This window comes from Oncorhynchus mykiss, chromosome 11, assembly GCF_013265735.2.
Source record: "Oncorhynchus mykiss isolate Arlee chromosome 11, USDA_OmykA_1.1, whole genome shotgun sequence".
NCBI lineage: Eukaryota > Metazoa > Chordata > Actinopteri > Salmoniformes > Salmonidae > Oncorhynchus > Oncorhynchus mykiss.
Window position 1 is genome coordinate 27,866,736 of NC_048575.1, and position 24,245 is coordinate 27,890,980.

Sequence of the window (24,245 nt, forward strand, 5' to 3'; positions counted from 1 at the left end):
AGATAAACGGACTTATTGGAAAGGTGGCATCCTATGACTGTGCCACATTGAAAGTCACTGAGCTCTTTAGTATTGTCCATTCTACTGCCAATGTTTGGCTTTGGGGAATGCATGGCTGTGTGCTCGATGTTATACACCTGAAAGCAACTGCTGTGGCTTAAATAGCCGAATCCACTCATTTGAAGGGGTGTCCACATACTTTTGGCCATGTAGTGTACGTAAAGGCGCCCTGAGAGTCATGATCAAGGGCTACTTTAGACCATGCCCGGATGGGTCTCGTCCTTTAAGAATAGGTTCACGTCGTGCGGAAGCTACTAGCACAAGGCAACTGCGGATAAGTTTGCAAAGCAGGCGAGCGTACGTTTCTATACATACAATGAGAGTTTGCACTTGAGCAAGACCATTCGGAATTGTCAGCGGCGTTTGTTTCTCTCCGGACAGCGTTCCTATTTACTTTTGTAATATAAACAGCGTTTTAGGTGATTATTTAAGGGTTTAGAGAATAAAGCATCAGAACGTATGGACAGTTGACAAATTCTAAAGAAAATTGATGTTCAAACATCGTATCGTCTGATTTCTCTCGCAAACACGAGTGCTTAAAGAATTAGCGAATGACAACTTTTCCTTCAGAATATTCGAAGACGTCATCCATAGGCTAATTGTCACATCGTTTAAAATTCAACAAGGGTGCCAGTGGTAAGTTCATTTCATTGCATGTTTTTCCACTCACCAAATTACTAATTTTAAATGTTTCGACAATTCCTTCCCCGTTTTATAATGCATTATTTTTTTGGGATGTTAATTTTGTTCATCTGTGCTAACAATTAATCAATTAACGTTGCACATCAGTGTAAAACAAAACAAAAAAACATGCCCTGCTCCCCATTGATTGCCTATTGTAGCCTATTCTCCCTTGCAGTCCATCACTGTCACTTAGCCTATTGCCTTCATTCTCAAGTAACAGTCCATTGACATGATATCATTGGTATATCTGATCAAACGGTCTTAATTCCCCGCACATAAGGTTTCAAGTAAAAGGTTCGCCTTTGGAGAGGTTAGTAACGTCTCAAATGGCACCCAGATAGTGCACATTTTTTCACCAGAGCTGGGAATAGGGTGCCATTTGGGACCTAAAGGTACCGAACAGTCATTCCGATTCCCATGTAAAATTGTATTTTGAGTGGTTAAAACATTAGCCACAATATACAAAATATTTTTTTTTTGTTTTTTTTTGTTGCATTTATTAAAAAAAATTCTCATGTCAAACAACCAGGAAGTCTGAAAAGACGGACTGAGTGGGCAGGGAGCTCACCTTGACTGACAGTTCTTTGAAAACACCTATGTCAAGCATGGAAGGTGTTGCAGTGAGATGCTCAAACAAATGAGCTAATACGCAAAGCAACAACAAAAACCTGTCATGCATCAAATCGTTGTTTCACAAATTATTTTGTTTATCCAACTAGGGCTGTGATGGTAATTGAATAACTGTGTAACTGACTGTAATGAATGAAGACCGTCATGAAAACAACGGTCAAAACTGTTTAAAATAGGCCTAGGTGACATTTTGGAAAAATCACATGTTAACTCTTATTATCATGTAGATAAACTTGACCTAATAGCGTGAGTGTTTACTAATGATTATAAGCAATTGTTTTGCTTACTTAGTCTATTAAACCATCTACAACTGTGCTCTCCAACTATCGTTTGATGCTCAAGCAGCTAAACCACTAGATGTGAGGTGTTGTAGAAGCACAAGCCTATAGGCTATGGCACTTGTGTGGACTTTCTTTTATAAAATACATATTTTTATTGCTACTAAATAAATAAATTGGTATTTTTAATGAAGGTTGGATGTGTCTGACTATTCATGAATTATTCAACAGCAGTCGACAAGGTTGTTCTCGCTGAGGCCTAATAATGTGCCATTATTGTGTCAAACAGACAATGTGCCAATCCTCTCCAAACTGGCATGGTATAATATAAGTATTTTCTTAATTTATAGGCTAATCAACACGGTTAAATAGGCTATGGATGTGTATTGGTTTCTATTTTAATGATAATATGAAATTGACAATCGCATAGCCGTCTCTCTCCCCTTCATACTTTCCTTGTCAATATTTTTTTTTATAACCTAATTTCATTTTTGGGGTTTTAAGGAAAGGATAAATATTTGCTGTTGTCATACTCTGTTGGCTTTGATTGACTGGTCCATTTACGGGTGTGTAGGAGTTTGCTGATTCTCTCTATAGGCCTATATTTTTTTATTTAACCTTTATTTAATTATATGTCCATTCAGAAAGTTTCCTAAAGTAGCCTGTCAGGACTCATCTCTTTAAGAATCGAATGCTCCTGTCATGATTTAATCTTGTAATGGACTATTTTCAGCAGCTTAGACTATTTCTCATTACAGCGTCCTCTCTTTGAAGAACATATGCCATTGCCATCAAATGACCGCAGCAGCGGGTTTGGGACGTTATGCTAATATTTTGGGAAATTTGGAAAAATACATTGGAGTTCGTGTGAATAGATACAGTGCCTTGCAAAAGTATTCATCCTCCTTGGAGTTGTTCCTATGTTATGTTGTTTTTCCTACGATTGCACACAGGTGGACTTTAAGTGTCACATGATCTTTCACGTGATCTTAGTGTGTGTATATATACACCTGTTCTGAAAGACCCCAGAGTCTGCAACACCACTGAGCAAGGTGCACAACCAAGGAAGCGGCACCATGAAGACCAAGGAGCTCTCCAAACAAGTCAGGGACAAAGTTGTGGAGAAGTACAGATCAGGGTTGGGTTATAAAAAAAATCTCTGAGACTTTGAACATCCCACAGAACACAATTAAATCCATTATTAAAAAATGGAAAGAATATGGCACCACAACAAAACTGCCAAGAGATAGCCGTCCACCAAAACTCTCGGACCAGGCAAGGAGGGCATTAATCAGAGAGGCAACAAAGAGACTAACGATAACCCCGAAGGAGCTTCAAAACTCCTATCTCCGTTGCTTAAATAAAAAAATAAGCTAACATGTTTGGTGTTCGCCAAAAGGCATGTGGGAGACTCCCCTAACATATGGAAGAATGTACTCTGGTCAGATGAGACAAAGATTTAGCCTTTTGGCCATCAAGGAAAATTGTACTTCTGGCGCAAACCCAACACTTCTCATCACCCGAGAACACCCATGTGGGGATGTTTTTCAATGGCAGGGACTGGGGAACTGGTCAGAATTGAAGGAATGATGGATGGCGCTAAATACAGGGACATTCTTGAGGGACACCTGCTTCAGTCTTCCAGAGATTCGAGACTGGAACGGAGGTTCACCTTCCAACAGGACAATGACCCTAAGCATACTGCTAAAGAAACATTTGAGTGGTTTAAAGGGAAACATTTAAATGTCTTGGAATGGCCTAGTCAAAGCCCAGACCTCAATCCAATTGAGAATCTGTGGTATGATTTATAGATTGCTGTACACCAGTGGAACCCATCCAACTTGAAGGAGCTGGAGCAGTTTTGCCTTGAAGAATGGGCAAAAATCCCAGTGGCTAGATGTGCCAAGCTTCTAGAGATATGCCCCAAGAGACTTGCAGCTGTAATTGCTGCAAAAGGTGTCTTTACGACATATTGACTTTTGGGGGGTGAATAGTTTTCGTTTTTTTTTTTGTCATTTCTTGATTATTTCACAAAAAATATTTAGCATCTTAACAGTGGTAGGCATGTTGTGTAAATCAAAGACTCATAGTCTTGTGAACAAGTGTACAAACAGAATTGTGACCTCTTTAAAAAAAAACATTTTTTTACATGGGGCCTAAGACAACAGTAACACGCATATAAACAAAATGGACACATAGGAAAAGGAAAAAACACTAATGTAATGCAATAGTGAAATTGCAATTTTATTCTGTGTCTGATAGCCTGCCTATGCGTTAAGTTGTGACAATCGTCTCCAATCTGACATTTCTAAATTTGTATACGGTTACGTCAGTGGCCTGTACATTGGCCTGGCTAGTTACCATAACCTCAAATTCCAAGACCGTCACAGCCCTTTATCCACCTGTTTGGTTATTGTACCAACACCAATATAGCTAGCTAGTCCAAATGGAATTGTCAGCTATGTTTATCAAGCTAGCGTACTCATCTTGGTCAATTTCAGGTGAAACTTGATAGGGTGAGGTCTGGTTACTTTACATTACAAAATATATCTATCTATATATATATATCATGACTATGAAGTTTGAATGATTCTTCCGTTTGGCATGTCTGACGTAATAACATGACAACTTCGTCAAAGTTTTGGGCAACCCTTCCCCACTTTTTGTTCAATGCTGGCTGAAGACCTACGGTAGCTAGACAGTTACTAGCTAAAACCAGACACGGATGAACGCAGAATCCTGTAAGTATATTTGCCTTTGATAAATAGGGGAAACCTATAATAAAATTTTCAGACACGCTGCAGTAAAATTTTTGCACTAGTAGACTTGCTACCTAGCTATGTAAAACACTCCCCTCTGCGAACACGCCTTCTGTGAAGGCAGTACTTATTTCAATTGTTTAAGAGAATAAGATGTTATCATTGGCGTATTTGGATTTTGTGATGTCATAAAATCCCAATGATATTCCCACCTCCTGAATCCAAGTGGCGTGGCAGGTAGCCTAGCGTTTGAGTTTTGGACCACTAACCGAAAGGTCGCTAGATAAAAATAATCTGTCAGTGTGCCCTTGAGCAAGGCACTTAACCCTCATGGCTCTCTGGGTTGCTCTGGATAAGAGTGTCTGCAAAATTACATTTAACATGTTTGACACAGGAGGGGACCAGTAACTTTATGATCAAACCTTATCAATGAAGAAGCAACGGACATTTTTCATACTTTGATCTTGTATCATCCAATTTCATGGAAAATATCATTTTGACTATGCGGGACCTTTTAAGGTTGTGAAACTGGAGAGCCCGGCCAGCACATTGGCGCCCAGAGCAGAATACTTTATTACTAAATGATAGATCACGTTACCCTTAGAACATGTCACCCAATAGCTCAACATCCAGGACCGGAGGCCAGGGGAACGGGCCTAACAATAGGATGGTAGCCTTTATTACTTGGGAGAATACTGCATGTCATACCTTTTGATTTTCGTTGCTGGGGTCCACACCTAAAGGCATCTATACAAACTGGACCTTGGTGCCGCCTAGCCACTCTATCCTCACCCTTGTGGGTTTTAGCAAGCTGTGTAGTGCTACCTATCAACAGCCATTGTCAGCCAATCATGTAGGAGTTGGAAGCTATGGTGAGCTTTGATTGGTCACACACACGTTGCAATATCGTGGAAGATTGGAATAAAGTTCAGCTTTCCCCAACTTTAGTCCTGCCCTGTCAGCTCCCTCGCCCATGCTCGCATCGCTCAATGGTCCATTCGCTTCTCTCGCTTTCCTTCATTAAAATTGAATGGCTTCCGATGTTTCACCGTGCGATGCAGCTTCCTAGTGTAAATGGCCCGATATTGAAGTCGGCAGATCTTTTCTTTTGAGGCTGTGGTAAACACACACACACACACACACACACACACACACACACACACACACACACACACACACACACCTGTCCATGTCGGTCAGTGCACTACAACATTGTTTTATCACCCCCTAAACCCACTCCACCCACACTTTAATCTGTTTGCTCTGCTGTATGGGCTCTTATATAGGATTCTTTTGGTCTTTTTCAAGTCTCTTGAAACAATCCACATTCAGGCTACAATGATTCATGGCCAAGCTGAACTCTCATTAGAGGACTAATAGAGAAGATATGCCTATGGATGGAGTAGCCTATACATGGATCTAAAGCCGATCTATTACCCAAGTAAAGGAGCCGGATTACTGTCTGTCATGTAGGATTTGTCATGGATCTTACTCCTATGAAGCATTATAACAGAACATAGCCAAGATATTCAAATGTTCATAAATGACCAGTATGGTCAAATAATAGGTCTGGGACAGGTAGCACGTCCGGTGAACAGGTCAGGATTCCATAGCCGCAGGCAGAACAGTTGAAACTGGAGCAGCAGCACGGCCAGGTGGACTGGGGACAGCAAGGAGTCATCATGCCAGGTAGTCCTGAGGCATGGTCCTAGGGCTCAGGTCCTCCGAGAGAAAGAAAAATAATTAGAGAGAGCATACTTAAATTCACACAGGACACCGGATAAGACAGGAGAAGTACTCCAGATATAACAAACTGACCCTAGCCCCCCGACACACAAACTACTGCAGCATAAATACTGTAGGCTGAGACGGGAGGGGTCAGGAGACACTGTGGCCCCATCTGATGATACCCCCGGAGAGGGCCAAACAGGAATAATATAACCCCACCCACTTTAACCAAAGCACAGCCCCCACACCACTAGAGGGATATCTTCAACCACCAACTTACCATCCTGAGACAAGGCCGAGTATAGCCCACAAAGATCTCCGCCACGGCACAACCCAAGGGGGGGGGGGGGAAGATTATGTAAGTATCCCTGACCTCGTGTTCTCATTCTGTCTAGCTTTTGAGCATGTCGTTAACTGACGGTCTGTTGTAGATGGCGCCAGCGGACTAGCCTAAATGCTCATTAGGCCTGTTTTCATAACCTATTTCAGACAGTGTTGTCGGTTCAAGGTAGAACACCAAGACCAATAAACTAGTGTTATGTTAATCCTCCCTTATTTGGCAGGTAGGGTAGGTATACAAGTACCTGCCAAATAAAGACCTGCTCCATACCCTAATTACGAAGACCCTATTACCTCTCACTTGGAAGTGGACTTGAAGGATAATAATTTATTGTGTGTGTGTGTGTGTGTGTTCACTGAGTGCAGGCAGTGAAACTAGTAGATCTGCCTCAGTCAGAGATGAGAAGAACATTTATTCTTGAACATTGCAGGGGAATGGGATGGGTGATGAGGGCCAAACTATTACAAGTATTTACCTTTGTGTAATCGTATTACTAAGGAATGGGTGGTGGATAGGACTGGGAATTGCCAGAGACCTTGCAATACGATATTAAATCGATACTTAACTGCCGATACCACATGTATTGCGATTCTCAAGATTCTATATATATTGCGATTCGTTCCAAGCATATTGTTCATGATATGCCTGCTACAGAGAGACGAGGGAGAATGACAATGAGTTTTTATCAGTCATGGAAATAAGTGCTGGAAACATGAAAAATACAGGTGTTTTGGTGCAGGTACAGCAGACTAACGCTACCTAGCAAAAAAAACAAAGTATTGTCAAGAGGTATCTCTAAGTAGTGGTGGGGTGGGTGACTACCTACCCAGCCTTGACCCTCCATTGTAACTGGCGAAGACAATGGGTATATCCCAAATCGCAACCTATTCCCTATATAGTGCACTCATTTTGACCAGGGCCCTATCCTATGGGGCAGTTTTGCCAACCATATGATGCTGATAACTATGATCTGTGTACCACGGAACTAGAATAAGATTCTATTTTTGTTTGTACCACAAGCAACTGCACTGTTAGTATAGGTCATGCCCAATGCACCATAATCATGCAGTCAAGTAGCAGTAAATGCTTTTAATACTTTTTCTGTTTTGCTCTATACTTCAGTCCTTCAAGAAGTGAACTTTAAAAAATATATTTTTTTTAATTTCACCTTAATTTAACCAGGTAGGCTAGTTGAGAACAAGTTATCATTTACTGGCCAAGATAAAGCAAAGCAGTTCGACACATACAACAACACAGTTACACATGGAATAAACAAACATACAGTAGAAAAAGTCTATATACAGGCCAGTGTGTGCAAATAAGGGAGGTAAAGGCAATAAATTGGCCATGGTGGCGAAGTAATTACAATATAGCAATTAAACACTGGAATGGTAGCTGTGCAGAAGATGAATGTGCAAGTAGAGATACTGGTGTGCAAAGGAGCTAGATAAATAAACGCAGAATGGGGATGAAGAAGTTTGAAGGGCTATCTACAGATGGGCTATGTGCAGTGATCTGTGAGCTGCTCTGACAGCTGGTGCTTAAAGCTAGTGAGGGAGATATGAGTCTCCAGCTTCAGTGATTTTTGCAGTTCATTCCAGTCATTGGCATCAGAGAACTGGAAGGAAAGGTGGCCAAAGTAAGAATTGGCTTTGGGGGTGACCAGTGAAATATACCTGCTGGAGCACGTGCTACGGGTGGGTGCTGCTATGGTGACCAGTGAGCTGAGATAAAGTGGGGCTTTACCTAGCAAAGACTTAAAGATGACCTTGAGCCAGTGGATTTAGCGACGAATATGAAGCGAGGGCCAGCCAACGAGCGCATACAGGTTGCGGTGGTGGGTAGTATATGGGGCTCTGATGCCAAAACGGATGGCACTGTGATAGACTGCATCCAATTTGCTGAGTAGAATGTTGGAGGCTATTTTGTAAATTACATCGCCGAAGTCAAGGATCGGTAGGATAGTCAGTTTTACAAGGGTATGTTTGGCAGCATGAGTGAAGGAGTCTTTGTTGCGAAATAGGAAGCCAATTCTATATTTAATTTTGGATTGGAGATGCTTAATGAGAGTCTGGAAGGAGAGTTTACAGTCTAACCAGACACCTAGGTATTTATAGTTGTCCACATAAGTCCGAACCGTCCAGACTAGTGATGCTAGATGGGCGGGCAGGTGTGGGCAGCGATCGGGTGAAGAGCATGCATTTAGTTTTACTTGCAGTTTGAGGCCACAGAAGGAGAGTTGTATGGCATTGAAGCTCGTCTGGAGGTTGGTTAACAGTGTCCAAAGAAGGGCCAGCTGTATACAGAATGGTGTCCTCTGCGTAGAGGTGGATCAGAGTCGGCCCGGGGATTGAACCCTGTGGCACCACCATAGAGACTGCCAGAGGTCCGGACAACAGCCCCTCCGATTTGACACGCTGAACTCTGTCAGGGAAGTAGTTGGTGAACCAGACGAGGCAGTCATTTGAGAAACCAAGGCTGTTGAGTCTGCCGGTAAGAATGTGGTGATTGACAGAGTCGAAAGCCTTGGCCAGGTCGATGAGTACAGCTGCACAGTATTGTCTCTTATCGATGGGGGTTATGATATCGTTTAGGACCTTGAGCGTGGCTGAGGTGCACCCATGGCCAGCTCGGAAACCAGATTGCATAGCGGAGAAGGTACGATTGGGTTCGAATTGGTTTATCTGTTTGATTACTTGGCTTTCGAAGACCTTAGAAAGGCAGGGTAGGATAGATATAGGTCTGTAGCAGTTTGGGTCTGGAGTGTCTCCCCCTTTTGAAGAGGGAGATGACCGCTGCAGCTTTCCAATCTTTGGGGATCTCAGACGATATGAAAGAGGTTGAACAGGCTAGTAATGGGGGTTGCAACAATTTTGGCGGATAATTTTAGAAAGAGAGGGTCCAGATTCTCTAGCCCGGCTGATTTGTAGTGGTCCAGATTTTGCAGCTTTTTCAGAACATCCGCTATCTGGATTTGGGTGGAGAAATGGGGAGGCTTGGGCAAGTTGCTGTGGGGGGTGCAGGGCTGTTGACTGGAGTATGGGTAGCCAGGTGGAAAGCATGGACAGCAGTGAAAAAATGCTTATTGAAATTCTCAATTATCGTGGATTTGTTGGTGGTGACAGTGTTTCCTAGCCTCAGTGCAGTGGGCAGCTGGGTGGAGGTGCTCTTATTCTCCATGGACTTTACAGTGTCCCAGAACTTTTTGGAGTTTGTGCTACAGGATGCAAATTTCTGTTAGGAAAACAAAGGCTAACTTTTTCAAACTGCCTGTGTATATTGGTTCTTAACTTCCCTGAAAAGTTGAATATCACAGGGGCTATTTGATGCCAATGCAGTACGCCACAGGATGTTTTTGAGCTGGTCAAGGGCAGTCAAGTCCGGAGTGAACCAAGGCCTATATCTGTTCCTGGTTAAATTATTTTTGAATGGGGCATGCTTATTTAAGATGGTGAGGAATGCACTTTTTAAAGAATAACCAGGCATCCTCTACTGACGGAATGAGGTCAATATCCTTCCAGAATAACCGGGCCAGGTCGCTGAAGTGTTTTAGGGAGCATTTGACAGAGATGAGGGGTGGTCTTTTGACCACAGACCCATTTCAGACGCAGATAATGAGGAAGTGATCGCTTAGATCCTAGTTGAAGACAGCATAGGTGTATTTGGAGGGCAGGTTGGTTAGGATGATATCTATGAGGGTGCTCGTGTTTACGGATTTGGGTTTGTACCTGGTAGGTTCATTGATCATTTGTGTGAGATTGAGGGCATCAAGCTTAGATTGTAGGATGGCTGGGGTGTTAAGCATGTCCCAGTTTAGGTCACCTAACAGCACGAGTTCTGAAGATCGATGGGGGGCAATCAATTCACATATGGTGTCCAGGACACAGCTGGGGGCAGAAGGTGGTCTATAGCAAGCGGCAACGGTGAGAGACTTGTTTCTGGAAAGGTGGATTTTTAAAAGTAAAAGCTCAAATTGTTTGTGCACAGACCTGGATATTAAGACAGAACTCTGCAGGCTTTCTCTGCAGTAGTTTGCAACTCTGCCCCCTTTGGCAGTTCTATCTTGGCGGAAAATGTTATAGTTGGGGGTGGAAATGTCAGGGTTTTTGGTGGTCTTCCTAAACCAGGATTCAGACACTGCTAGGACATCCGGGTTGGCAGAGTGTGCTAAAGCAGTGAATAAAACAAACTTAGGGAGGAGGCTTCTAATGTTAACATGCATCAAACCAAGGCTTTTACGGTTACAGAAGTCAACAAATGAGAGCACCTGGGGAATGGGAGTGGAGCTAGGTACTGCAGGGCCTGGATTAACCTCTACATCACCAGAGGAACAGAGTAGGATATGGGTACGGCTAAAGGCTACAAGAACTGGTCGTCTAGTATGTTCGGAACAGAGAGTAAAAGGAGCAGGTTTCTGGGCACGGTAGAATAGACTTGAATATGCATAATGTACAGACAAAAGTATGGTAGGATGTGAATACAGTGGAGGTAAACCTATGCATTGAGTGACGATGAGAGATATATTGTCTCTAGAAACATCATTCAAACCAGGTGAGGTCACCGCTTGTGTGGGAGGTGGAACTAAAGGGTTAACTAGGGCATATTGAGCAGGGCTAGAGGCTCTACAGTGAAATACGGCAATTACTAACCAAAGCAGCAATGGACAAGGCGTATTGACATTATGGAGAGGCATGCGTAGCCGAGTGATCATAGGGGTCCAGTGTGTAGCTCGGCGGGCCGGAGACACAGCGTTTCAGACAGCTAGCGGGCCGGGGCTAGTAGAAAGGCCTTAGAGGGACGTCTCGAAGGAAGATGTTTGTTGTAGCCCCCTTGTGCTGTTACGTCGGCAGATCAGTTGTCATGGATCAGCAGGGCTCCGTGTGGGAAAAGGTTCCAGGCCAATTGGCAAAACAGGTATAGTGCCCAAAGAATTTGTCCGATGGGCCTCTTCAGCTAACAGTCTGATATGCTTTAGACAGCTAGTGGGCCGTGGCTAGCAGATGGGCATTCTGGGGACTTAGCGACGGAAGAGCCAGTTGAAATTAGTCCGAGGGGGTTTTATCAGTGGCGTGCCTGGGGCCTGGGCCTTCAGTGAGGTCCTACACAGTCCCACCCAAATTAATCCACCTCATCATTATGATGCCATGGCTCTAGACACTATACATTTAGACAGAAACGCAGTATAACCAGGCGTTGCGTCACCTTGAAATTGACATTTTTATTCAGAGAATTGCAGGGGAAGAGTACAATACCTTTTTCATTGTGCAGCTCCATTGCCCTGCACGCTTGTTCGTTGAGCTGTAGATCCAATCGGGTGTCCCCAAAAGTTTTCAAAAGCACCATTGCTTGTAAGTGCCCAGCCGTACTTTGGTGTCTCGTTGCTGCCTTGGTTAGACAACTCAAGTTTGCAAAGCCAGTGTGGCTCCAAACACAATCGATCACTTGCAAATAATAGGCATTCCCAGCAGTACGGTTTGCAGTGCTTCTCGGAGCCTGTGAGCCATTGATAGCGCTCGTAGTTGGAACTTTGAAAGTGGCGAACGAACCCCTTTCCCGCCTGTTACAGGCTTTGTAGCGTCGGCGTCGGGCAACCTCTCCTGACAATGTCTAACTTTTCTTGAAAAGTTTGTCTTGAGAATGGCGTTATAATTATATCCTCGACCAAATCGATATCTTCTCCTCCTTCTGCCATTGTGGGTTGAAAAAACAGCTTAGTAGAACGCGAATTAATTTATCAAATTCAGTTTCCTAGTTCTGAGGTTCTCAGGTTCTGCATAGACCTGCCCATATAAGATAAGAATCCAATCAAAAGACGTGCATGCACTACGCTTGCTAGCTGGCTCCTGTGTAACACTGGAGCCAGCCAGCAGGCGTACAATAGCCAACTCTAAAGCTGATTGGTTGACACTGAATTTTAATTACCATTCACTTTAAGCTACAAGCGCCCGCACTGTTGATTCTGAAGGCCTGAGGGCAGATTTTAAACCCCTGGCAACACATGATGGATGAATATGATTGGAAAAAAGATCTAACATAAAGACCAGCCCTCCAAATCTCAACCTGGGGCTGGAAGCAGTGCAACCAAGAGGAAAGCTATGAAATGAAGAGTGTAACTCTTACTCTGGGGAATAATTTAATACATATTTGTGGGAAAATATATTTTAAAAAAATGCCTGGACTACTGACATAAAACCCATAAAACTGGACTACTGACATAAAACCCAGTGGTGGGCCGTCACTGGGTTTTATGTTAGTAGTCCAGTTGTGTTGGGTCGGCGGGGTTCCGTGTCAGCATTAAAAGGGGTCCAGGCCAATTGGAAAAATAGGCATTGAAGCCCAAGGAGTGGCTGATGGACCTCTTCGGCTAGCCGGGAGATGGGCCTAGCAAAGGCTTGCTCCAGGCTAATTGGTTCTTGCTTTGGGACAGAGACGTTAGGCAGGAGTGGCCACTCTGATAGCAGCTAGCTAGCTGCGATGATCCATGTGAAAAGGTTCAGAGCTTGCGGTAGGAATCCGGAGATATGGATAAAAATACGTCCGATTTGCTCTGGTTTGTATCGCGCTGTGCAGACTGGCGTGAGTTGTCCGGGCTAAAGGTAGCTGATGACCGCTAGCAGTGGTTCCAGTTCAAAAGTAAAGAAAATAGCAGATCCATACCACATTGGGTGAGGCGGATTGCAGGAGAGTATGTTGAGGTTAAGATTTTTTTTATTTAAAAAAAAATAATGTGTGTGTATGACAAGACGAGGACAAAAGATGTCTGACTGCTACGCCATCTTGGATACGAACTTAATCTGTCTCGCTGAATTACCATGTTCTGATGTCTGCAGAGGATTATGAAACTGGCATTGTGTGTTTTTCGTACAGTAGAATTTGTCTAAGAAACAATTATTTAACCTTATGGAAGAAATAATTGCTCAAATTTGAAAGTGCAAAAACATGAAGAAAAATGTCTCTCAAAGACTAATAAAGTTAGCAGGATAATAGTTAGCTGGATTAGTTGATGTGACTCCTCTCCAACAGACTCATGTTCTTACCAAAGAGATTTTCTTCACATTCAAATCCAAACTGCTCAAACTGTTGTCTTCCCCTCTATTCCTCATACAGTATATACAAGTTGATTGGCACCATTTTTCACCACACATTTTTCACCACTATCAGCCGCTGGTGTTGTCCTTGACTTGACATCTGTAGCGTTGCCTGTTGATTTGAAGAACAACAGAAAATTAGCAGTAGGGTGTTAGATGAAATCGATGACTGGACTGCCCATGGTATGAATGAATAGTGAGCACTGTGTTGGATAACACGCTAATTGTCTGATATGATGGTAGCAACAGGACAGCTGTAGGGCCTGTCCCAAATGGCAACCATTGTTAGGCACCATTTGGGACTCAGATATTGTGTTGTATGACCATCGTATCACCTTGGCAACCGCCCCTCCTAGTACTTGGACCATCGCAGTCTATCCATCCCATAATTGGCTTCCTGGACTGATCTTATCCTTTCACAGCTGGCTATGATTATCTGTAACCCCCCCCCCCCCCCCAGTACAAGCCAACAGCGTCTGATAAGTGCCTGGCCTCCGTCTGTGGATGCGTTCCCAATGACACCCTATTCCTATATGTAGTCACTACTTTTTAATAGGGCCCATAAATCTCTGGTCAAAAGTAGTGCACTTTATAGCGCATCTGGTACAATTTGGGATGTGGCCTCTGTTTGCCTACCCACTGTGTTTCCAGAGTTCCTAACTCTATATTTCAGAGTGGGAAATGCTCTCCTGCTGTGGTTACATAAGGTCTGTTGGGTGTTACATTGTTTTGGGGGCTGGGGAGAGGGTTCACAGGGTTAGGGGCCCAGAGTTGGGGGGCCTCACCCTCCTACTGTCACCCCCCCCCCCCCACCCCCCCCCCACACTCTTTGGGGGGATTGAAAGCAGATGATGATGGGGGGGGGGGGGGCTGAGGTTGGTGTTTTGCTCTGCTCCGTCTCCCTGTTGTGAAGAAAGAGTCCATGTTTGTGGTAAAGCGGGGTTCCACCTGTGTGTAATGGAATAGGGTGCCATTTGATTCTCTTTGTGCTGTGGCCCCTCTGGGCCCCCTCATTATTAGGTTCTGATGATGGTGTGATGCGATGGACTGGAGCATAATGTTTTGGGTTGGCTTTGTTGCCATGGAGACACGAGTAAAATGTGTCTCAAACACTGTTGATTGATACAGATGTAATGCAATCCCTCAAACAATCGCACCTCTGTGTTCTCCAAAAGTCCAACGATATCCCAAATACTTAATTTATGATCAACGCTAAAGCAGGTCTGAAGTTGATGCTGAAATCAATCCTGCGGTTTCTTGATTAAACAAGTATAATGCATGGAAACTAAATCGCCCCCAACCGATTTACAACCATGTACAGAAGCTACCACATAAAACCAACCCCATGAACTCACTTGGTTTACAGTGAGATTACTATACGTTGAGGGACTGCATGGAGTAGAGTAGATTACATGTTAGAGCGATAACTGAGGGATTTCCTGATCTGCTGAAACTACTGAACAAACAGCAGCATTGACGGGGATGTGCAGTAGAGTGCCAAGTGCAACGTTTAATTTTAAATGATTATTCAAAGAAAAAATGTAAATGTATATCTCATTGGAGACTTTCTTAAATCCAGGAAATTCCTGAGTGCCCTAATTCCAGGCCAATCCATTTGTGCAGTATTCACATCATTGGATAAAATGCCATTGATTTGCAAGCCGTATTTCCCTCACAAACCCAAACAATCTGGAGTTTGCACTAAGAGTGGACTAAGTGTTCACTAATGCGATGGACAAAGGCAATTAAACAGTTCTTTGGCTCAGGCTGGCAGGCACTTCTCAGATGTTTGGGTTGTAATGCCTAATGCCCACTGCATAAATGGGTGGTAGTGTCTGCCTCTGTTTCCATAAATCTGATTAAGTGCTTACATCAGAATTTAAACATCAAAACATTTAGTGACTTGAGGCCTATAGCCTGCAGGCTTCAGTGTTTTAAAGTTTTCAAAGTTTATTCACCAGGGGCACAGGATGCAAATGGTGTGAAACAATACATTGAAATTCTTACCTTGAGAGCTCTTTCCCAACAATGCAGTGATATTGTTACTATAGATAATAATATAACAAATATATATTGTTAAAACGATGTGAGTTTAAAAAAAACACAAGAATACAGGTCTGTGCCAGTACCTATGGCTGGGCGATATGGCCAAAACATCATCATGGTATTTTTCACATTGATGACAGTATTTTATGTTTTTGATTGATAAACTTCTGAATTGGTTTTGAGTAGTGTGTGACCCTAGGGTGGCATCATATATATATATATATATATATATATAAGTGATTTCAATGGGTCTTTCCTGCACTCATTTGAGATCAATTCCACACTGCCACAATATGGGCAAAAATACTAGGCCTTATTTTTTACCAAATGTTGCAATTGCGATTTAGATCGAAACACTTGGGTGAACTTTTGGAATTATGGAAATAGAATGTTTATTATAATTCCATAGTTAGAATATATTTAATAGTGGGTACTTTGAATGACATGACAACTAATGAAAATGCCATGGACGAGTTATTGTGACAAGAGTAGGAACCAAAGTGATGATCAGTGTTTCCTAAGGGAGCCTAGTCTTTGGCTACATTAAAGCTTTATTCATATAGCCAACATATTTCACCTTGATTTAAAAGATACTGTTGCACAAACAACATGCTGATTTAAGCCCCCACCAGTACTGGTATCAGGATTTATTAGCTAGCTATGTTTGCGCGAACTCACTACTTTTATTAGCTAGTTAGCTAGCCAGCTAACACGAGTTAGCTTAACTTGCTAAGAAAATACAAACTAACTGTTTGCAGATGTAAGAAACCCAAACTAATATTGTAATTGTAGAACGCTTGTGGATAGATGTTAAGATCAAAGTAGAAACATCGTTGTCATCAACATTGTTGCGTGTGCTGCATTGACTATGCAGACTGAACGAAAGTCTGGTGGTCAATCAGCAACCAATGCGCTCCTTGAGTGACAGGAGGTGGGACTAGGTCTGTGTGGAAAGCGGTGCGGAGAGAGATGACTCCAGTAGCTGAGTAAACAATAAAAATGGATGTTACAAACGGCGTATCACATTTTAACAAACCAAACATTAAAATAGTTATAGAAGGTAAAAACCAAACCGGTCCCTGCATAAATACCTATATACATCTGGTGTGTGTATATAGTAAAATACGGTATATCGCCCAGCCTTACCCGTACCTTATTCAATGTGCAGGGGTACTGGAGTGGTTGGGTTTAAGCACTAATGGAAATCAATGGACATCAGTGTAATGGAGTAATAAATCTAATCAATAATTGTTTTAGGAGCATAAGTTGTCTGAGTGGGTAGAGACCTGTGGATGGGCAGAGGGAGGGCAGTAGTTATCCATTTAAGCAGAGTGTGAATTATACCATGACATTTATGGGCCTAACAAAGGTGTAATTTAAACTGTAAAAATGTTTTACTTTTTAATGTGGCATGAACACAACCAGTCCTGATATTTTCCCCTGGATGTCAAACAAATCACTTCAGAAAGTAGGCTAACTGCATGTTCGTCTACTCCAACATACACTGAACAAAAATGTAAACGCAACATGTAAAGTGTTGGTTTCATGAGATGAAACAAAAGATCCCAGACATTTTCCATATGCACAAAGAATTTCTTCACAAGCTGTCAAATGTCTCGGAAGCTAATCTGTGTGCTCGTTGTTCTCACTAGGGCCTTGACCTGACTGCAGTTCGGTGTCGGGACCGACTTCAGTGGGCAAATGCTCTCCTTAGATGGCCACTGGCACGCTGGAGAACTGTGCTCTTAACAGATGAATCGTGGTTTCAACTGTACCGGTTGTATGGTGTTGTGTGGGTTAGCGGTTTGCTGATGTCAACGTTGTGAACAGAGTGCCCCATGGTGGGGTTATGGTATTCGCTACGGACAACCAACACAATTGCATTTTATCTATGGCAATTTTGAAGGCACAGAGATATCTTGACGAGATCCTGAGGCCAATTGTAATGCCATTCATCCGACGCCATGTTTCAGCATGATAATCCACGGCCCCAATTGTTGCAAGGAACTGTACACAATTCCCGGAAGGTGAAAATGTCCCAGTTCTTCCATGGCCTGCATACTCACTAAACATGTCACCCATTTGAGCGTGTTTGGAATGGTCTAGATCAACACGCATGACCAGCGTGTTCCAGTTTGCGCCAATATCCAGTAACTTCATACAGGCATTTTGAGAGTGGAATAACATTCCATAGGCCACAATCAACAGCCTGATCAACTCTATGCGAAGATGTTATGCTGCATGAGGTGTCACACCAGATACTGACTGGTTTTCTGATCTACACCCCATTTTAAAAAATGTTTTTATATCTGTGAGGCTGGTGGGGTTTAGGGTTATAAAATATTGTGTGGATGAAGGGCTGGTGGGTGTCAGATTGGGTGAATAAAAGGAAAACAATAGCTTTCCTTATACATAAATGTATAATTATTGTGCAATTTATATCTATAGCCCTAGATTGAGGTTTTTATTTTATTTTAGGCTCTGGCATTTAGTGCCTACTCATTTTGGGCCTAACTGTGCCCGTGCCAAATGGCCTACACTCCAAATGATTTTGGGAACAGGCAGAAAATGTTTTGATCCACGGAGGCAAAAAGGTAGTGGTGGAAAAAGTATCCAATTGTCATACTTAAGTAAAGATGCACTACATGACCAAAAGTATGTTGACACCTGCTCATCTTACATCTCATTCCAAAATCATGGGTATTAATATGGAGTTGGTCCCCCGTTTTGCTGCCATAACAACCTCCACTCTTCTGGGAAGGCTTTCCACTAGATGTTGGAACAGTATTGCGGGGACTTGCTTCCATTCAGCCACAACAACATTCGTGAAGTCGGGCACTGATTCGGCCTGGCTCGCAGTGGGCATTCCAATTCATCCCAAATGTGTTCGATGGGGTTGAAGGCTCTGTAGTCCTGTAAAGTTCTTCCACACTGATCTCAAAAAAACCATTTCTGTATGGACCTCGCTTTGTGCACGGAGGTATTGTCATGTTGAAACAGGAAAGGGCCTTCCCCAAACTGTTGTCACAAAGTTGGAAGTACAGACTGTCATTTACAATGTAGTGTTAAGGTTCCCTTCACTGGAACTATGGGGCCTAGTCCGAACCATGGAAAAACAGCCCCAGACCATTATTCCTCTTTCACAGAACTTTACAGTTGGCAATATGCATTGGGGCAGGTAGCGTTCTCCTGGCATCTGCCAAACCCAGAATAGTCCGTCGGACTGCCAGATGGTGACGCGTGATTCACCACTCCAGAGAACGCATTTCCACTGCTCCAGGGTCCAATGGCGGCGAGCTTTACAGCACTCCAGCCGAAGCTTGGCATTACACATGGTGATCTTAAGCTTGTGTGCGGCTGCACGGCCATGGAAACCCATTTCATGAAGCTCCCGATGAACAGTTATTGTGCTGAAGTTGCTTCCAGAGGCAGTTTGGAACTCGGGGGTGCGTGTTGCAAATGAGGACAGACGATTATTACATGCTACGCGTTTCAGCACTCTGTGGTCCCGTTCTGTGAGCTTGTGTGGCCTACCACTCTGCGGGTGACCTGTTGTTGCTCCTAGATGTTTACACTTCACAAAAGCAGCACTTACAGTTGACCGGGCAACTCTACCAGGGCAGACATTTCACGAACTGACTTGTTGGAAAGGTGGCATCCTATGACCATGCCACGTTAAGTCACTGAGCTCTTCAGTAAGGGCATTCTACTGACAATGTTTGTTTTATGGAAATTGGATGGCTCTATTTTATATGCCGGCTATATATTTTTTACAATTTTTATTTCACCTTTATTTAACCAGGTGTGTGTGTGTGTGTGTGTGTGTGTGTGTGTGTATAACACACACACATAGAGAGAGTACCAGTCAACCGTTTGGATAAACCTACTAATGCAAGGGGTTTCCTTTATTTTTACTATTTTCTACATTATTTTTTACTATTTTCTACATTGTAGAATAATAGTGAAGACATCAACTATGAAATAACACATGGAATCATGTAGTAAACAAAAAAGTGTTCAACAAATCAAAATATATTTTAAATTTGAGATTCTTCAAATAGCCACCCTTTGCCTTGGCACACTCTTGGAATTCTCTCAACCAGCTTCATGAGGTAGTCACCTGGAATGCATTTCAATTAACAGGTTATTTGTGGAATTTCTTTCCTTAATGCATTTGAGCCAATCTGTTGTGACAAGGTTGGGGTGGTATTCAGAAGATGGTCCTATTTGGTAAGAATATTATGGCAAGAACAGCTCAAATAAGCTAAGGGAAATGACAGTCCGTCATTACTTTAAGACATGAAGGTCAGTCAATTTGGAGAATTAAGAACTTTGAACATTTCTTCAAGTGCAGTCGCAAAAACCATCAAGCCCTTTGATACGGGCTCTCATGAGGTTCGCCACGGGAAAGGAAGACCCAGAGTTGCTGCAGAGGAATTGTTCTAGCCTCAGAAATTTCAGCCCAAATAAATGGTTCAAAGTTCAAGTAAGACACATCTCAACATCAACTGTTCATCGGAGACTGCGTGAATTAGGCCTTCATGGTCGAATTGCTGCAAAGAAACCACTACTAAAAGGACCCCAATAAGAAGACTTGCTTGGGTCAAGAAGCATGAGCAATGGACATTAGACTGGTGGAAATCTGTCCTTTGGTCTGATGAGTCCAAATTTGAGATTTTTGGTTCCAACTGCCATGTTTTTGTGACGCAGAGTAGGTGAACGGATGATCTCCGCATGTGTGGTTCCCACCGTGAAGCATGGAGGAGGTGGTCTGGGGGTGCTTTGCTTGTGACACTGATTTATTTAAAAATTCAAGACACACTTAACCAGTATGGCTACCACAGCATTCTGCAGCAACACGCCATCCCATCTGGTTTGCGCTTAGTGTGACTAATCTGTTTTTCAACAGGACAATGACCCAATGACCAAGGAGAGTGATGGAGTGCTTTGTCAGATGACCTGACCTCGACAGTCACCCAACCTCAACCCAATTGAGATGTGACCGACAGTCTCAAATCGGTCTTATGTAGCAACATTTGAATTTTTTTTTTTTTTTTACATTTGATAAACGTAGAGACTCAGCTACAAAATGGTATATCATACACTGCATTTTTGATTAACAATGGGAAAGCAATTCTGCCTTGGAAGTCGATAAACTTGTAAACTCACTTTTGAGAAAATGGCCAATCAATGTTTTGGTACCTAGTGAAGAGCTCGTTGTCTACACCTATTCAGCATTGTTCACACCCTCTTAAGCTTTAGCCCCACCCATCTCGTTTCGCTTTTGGCGTTTTAGATTTTTACATTTTATATATATTAGATTTTTTTAACCTCTGGATAACATGAAAACAGCCCTAAACAGCTCTGTTTGCAACAATTTCATTTATGTTTTTTTGCTGACATTTACTGACACCATATTCAACGTATGTTAGTAAATTCATCAGTTATTCTGCGCTCTGGCATACTGACTGAATTTATGAACGCACCTGAAATGGTTACTTGCATAGTGGTGTCTTTTGCTAAGACTTGTAGCTAGCTAGGTAAACAATGTGTAGGATCATACACATAACATTTGCTAGCGAGCCAGCCAGCCAATGTTAGCTAGTTAAACAACCATGAACATGGTGCCTAATCGTGTCGTTACTACCCTGCATGAATGTGCTGGGAGCTAACCAACCAGGTTCAAAGTTTGCTAGCTAACATTATGCTCTAACTAGCCAAGCAAACAGCTCTGGGATACGAATAATATGTAACGGTAGCTAGGAAGCCAGCTAGCTAGCTAACAGTACACTTTAGCTTGAAAGCCACTTTCTTTCAAATTAAAAACTTGTAATATCTGAATGTGGCAAGCTCGACTGTTACCCGTATACATCATCATGTATGATGGACGTGTCACCCCGAGACAGGTGTTTTCTCCATCTCTTTAGCTATCATACTCTAATTCCACTGATTTCAATACTCAAACCTCCAGAAAGTGGGGATCAACATTTATGCAGCTCCACTACACAATTTTTTTTTTAAGTCGCGTTCGACAGGATTACCAACAGACTGGCCAACTCAAATAGGCAGAAGCCTGCTATATGGCAGACCAATCCGAACTCCCCTCTCGGCATGTCCAGCCCTCTTATTATCTCAGACTATCATGGCTAGTGGGAAGGTTGCTGTCTTTCTGTAGCTTAACCAACTAGGCTCGTAATTTACAGATGGCATACAAGTTTAAGGCACATGAAAGTTCACATGTTCCAGAAGGCATTTTCTTATTTAAAAAAAATATAATAATTAACATTCAAATGGCTCTCCTGAAACGAGTCACGGATGAGTTGGACCATAGAGTGAAGGAAAAGCAGCCAACAAGTGCTCCGCATATGTGGGAACTCTGTTGAAAAGCATTCCAGGTGAAGCTGGTTGAGAGAATGCCAAGAGTGTGCAAAGCTGTCAAGGGTGGCTACTTTCAAAAATCTAAAATATATTTTGATTTAACTTTTTGGGGGTTACCACATGATTCCATGTGTTATTTCATAGTTTTGATGTCTTCACTATTATTCTACAATGTATACAAATAATATAACGAAAAAACCTGTGAATGAGTAGGTGTCAACTGTTGACTGGTACTGATAGAAACATCCCTCTATAAATAAATCTATGGGCTACAACTGTCCACGGATGGCAAGGAGAAAACCAGTACTCGTGCGCACACACCTGCAAAGCAAAACAATGATACGTTGTCAGAAATATTATTCAGAAAGGGAACACCACGTGTACGTTTATCTATTTATTCAAGATAAGGTACCTTTTGGCGTTAGGGCTGTGCTCCTTCAGGGTAGCTCACTGCCAGAGCGACGTGCATATGAAGATGATAATTTAACTACAGGCAGTGAGCACAATATGCTATATCAAATCCCCTGGAGAAAGAAACCGAACCCAGACAGGTGTAGGCTGTGGTGGTGGGAAACAGTAAATATGGCAAATAACAGCTAGTTTCGGCAGCAAGACACAAGCACATGCTAGTGAGTGACATTCGGCATTGAGGAAGCATGTATGAAACTGGTCAACTTAAATAGACGGCATGTAATTGGTGCAATATCAGCTGACACAATCAACTGATGCCGCCACACTCGGGTTTCCCTTCTGAACTGGCTACGCTTAATTTCAGAACACGTACTGTGAACCATTTTTATTAGAAAATGCATGTTTTGGCATTAGGGTTCTGCTCCTTCAGGGTAGCTCACTGCTAGAGCGACGCATCATGTAAAGATGATGATGATAACTACAGGCAGTGAGCATGACATGGATAGTGAGCACGATTTATGGATAGTGCCTACAAATCTCTTTACTAAGCTAAGGACCCTGGGACTAAACACCTCCCTCTGCAACTGGATCCTGGACTTTCTGACGGGCTGCCCCAGGTGGTAAGGGTAGGCAGCAACCATCTGCCACGCTGATCCTCTACACTGGGGGCCCCTCAGGGGTGTGTGCTTAGTCCCCTCCTGTACTTCCTGTTCAGGAGGGGACCAAACACGACGCCGTGGCCAAACACGACACCAACACCATTAGGTTTGCTGATGACACTACAGTGGTAGGCCTGATCACCGCCAATGACAAGACAGCCTATAGGGAGAAGGTCAGTGACAACCTCTCCCTCAATGTGAACAAGACAAAGGAGCTGATCGTGGACTACAGGAAACGAAGGGCTGAACACGCCCCCATTCTCATCGACGGGGCTGCAGTGGAGCAGGTTGAGAGCTTCAAGTTCCTTGGTGTCCACATCACCAACAAACTAACATGGTCCAAGCACACCAAGACGGTCGTGAAGAGGGCACGACACCACCATTTCCCCCTCTGGACTGAAAAGATTTGGCATGGGTCCCTAGATACTCAAAGTTCTACAGCTGCACCATCGAGCGCATCCGGACCGGTTGCATCACCGCCTAGTATGGTAAGGCACTGCAGAGGGTGGTGTGTACGGCCCAGTACATCACTGGGGCCAAGCTTCCTGCCATCCAGGACCTATGTACTAGGTGGTGTCAGAGTAAGTCCCAAAAAATTGTCAGACGCCAGTCACCCAAGTCATAGGCTGTTCTCTCTGCAACCACAGGGCAAGCGGTACCGGAGTGCCAAATCTAGAACCAAAAGACTCCTTAACAGCTTCTACCTTCAAGCCATAAGACTGCTGAACAATTAATCAAATGGCCACCCGGACTATTTACATTGACCTGCAATATAGATGCACCACCGGTGGCCTTGCTGAGCAAGATGAGTTGTCCTGTTGGTACATGAGAATTTTCTATCTATGAGCCCAGTCAACCACCTGCACAATAGATGCACTGCCAGCCAACCACCTGCACAATAGATGCACTGCCAGCCAACCACCTGCAGCTAAGTGTTCTATACTGTATCAGATGCGATACAGAACAGAAACCACACAGTTACTGGATCATAGTGCTGACAATTATGATCATATTAGCAAGACTGCTGAGCTAATGTAGACTCCACACTCAGAATCCCAATCAAGTGTAACATCGTAGGCAGTAGAGGATTATGGCCCATAATCTTGAAGGTCAAGCCATGACCGATTTTTTTTTAAAATAAGTGCCGAAGCAGGAGTGGGCGGCCCATAGCTCAGAACAGAGTT

The 24,245-nt window shown here is 43.1% G+C and overlaps 1 protein-coding gene across 1 annotated transcript in view; it reads left to right on the forward strand.

Moving 5' to 3' along the window:
* The first annotated feature begins 290 nt into the window (after positions 1-290).
* Positions 291-24,245, forward strand: part of svila (supervillin a) — a 144,006-nt gene continuing 120,051 nt past the window's right edge. Inside the window, exon 1 of the mRNA XM_036935274.1 lies at positions 291-696. The gene's annotated coding sequence lies outside the window, so the exon portion shown is untranslated. The remainder of the gene's footprint in view (positions 697-24,245) is intronic.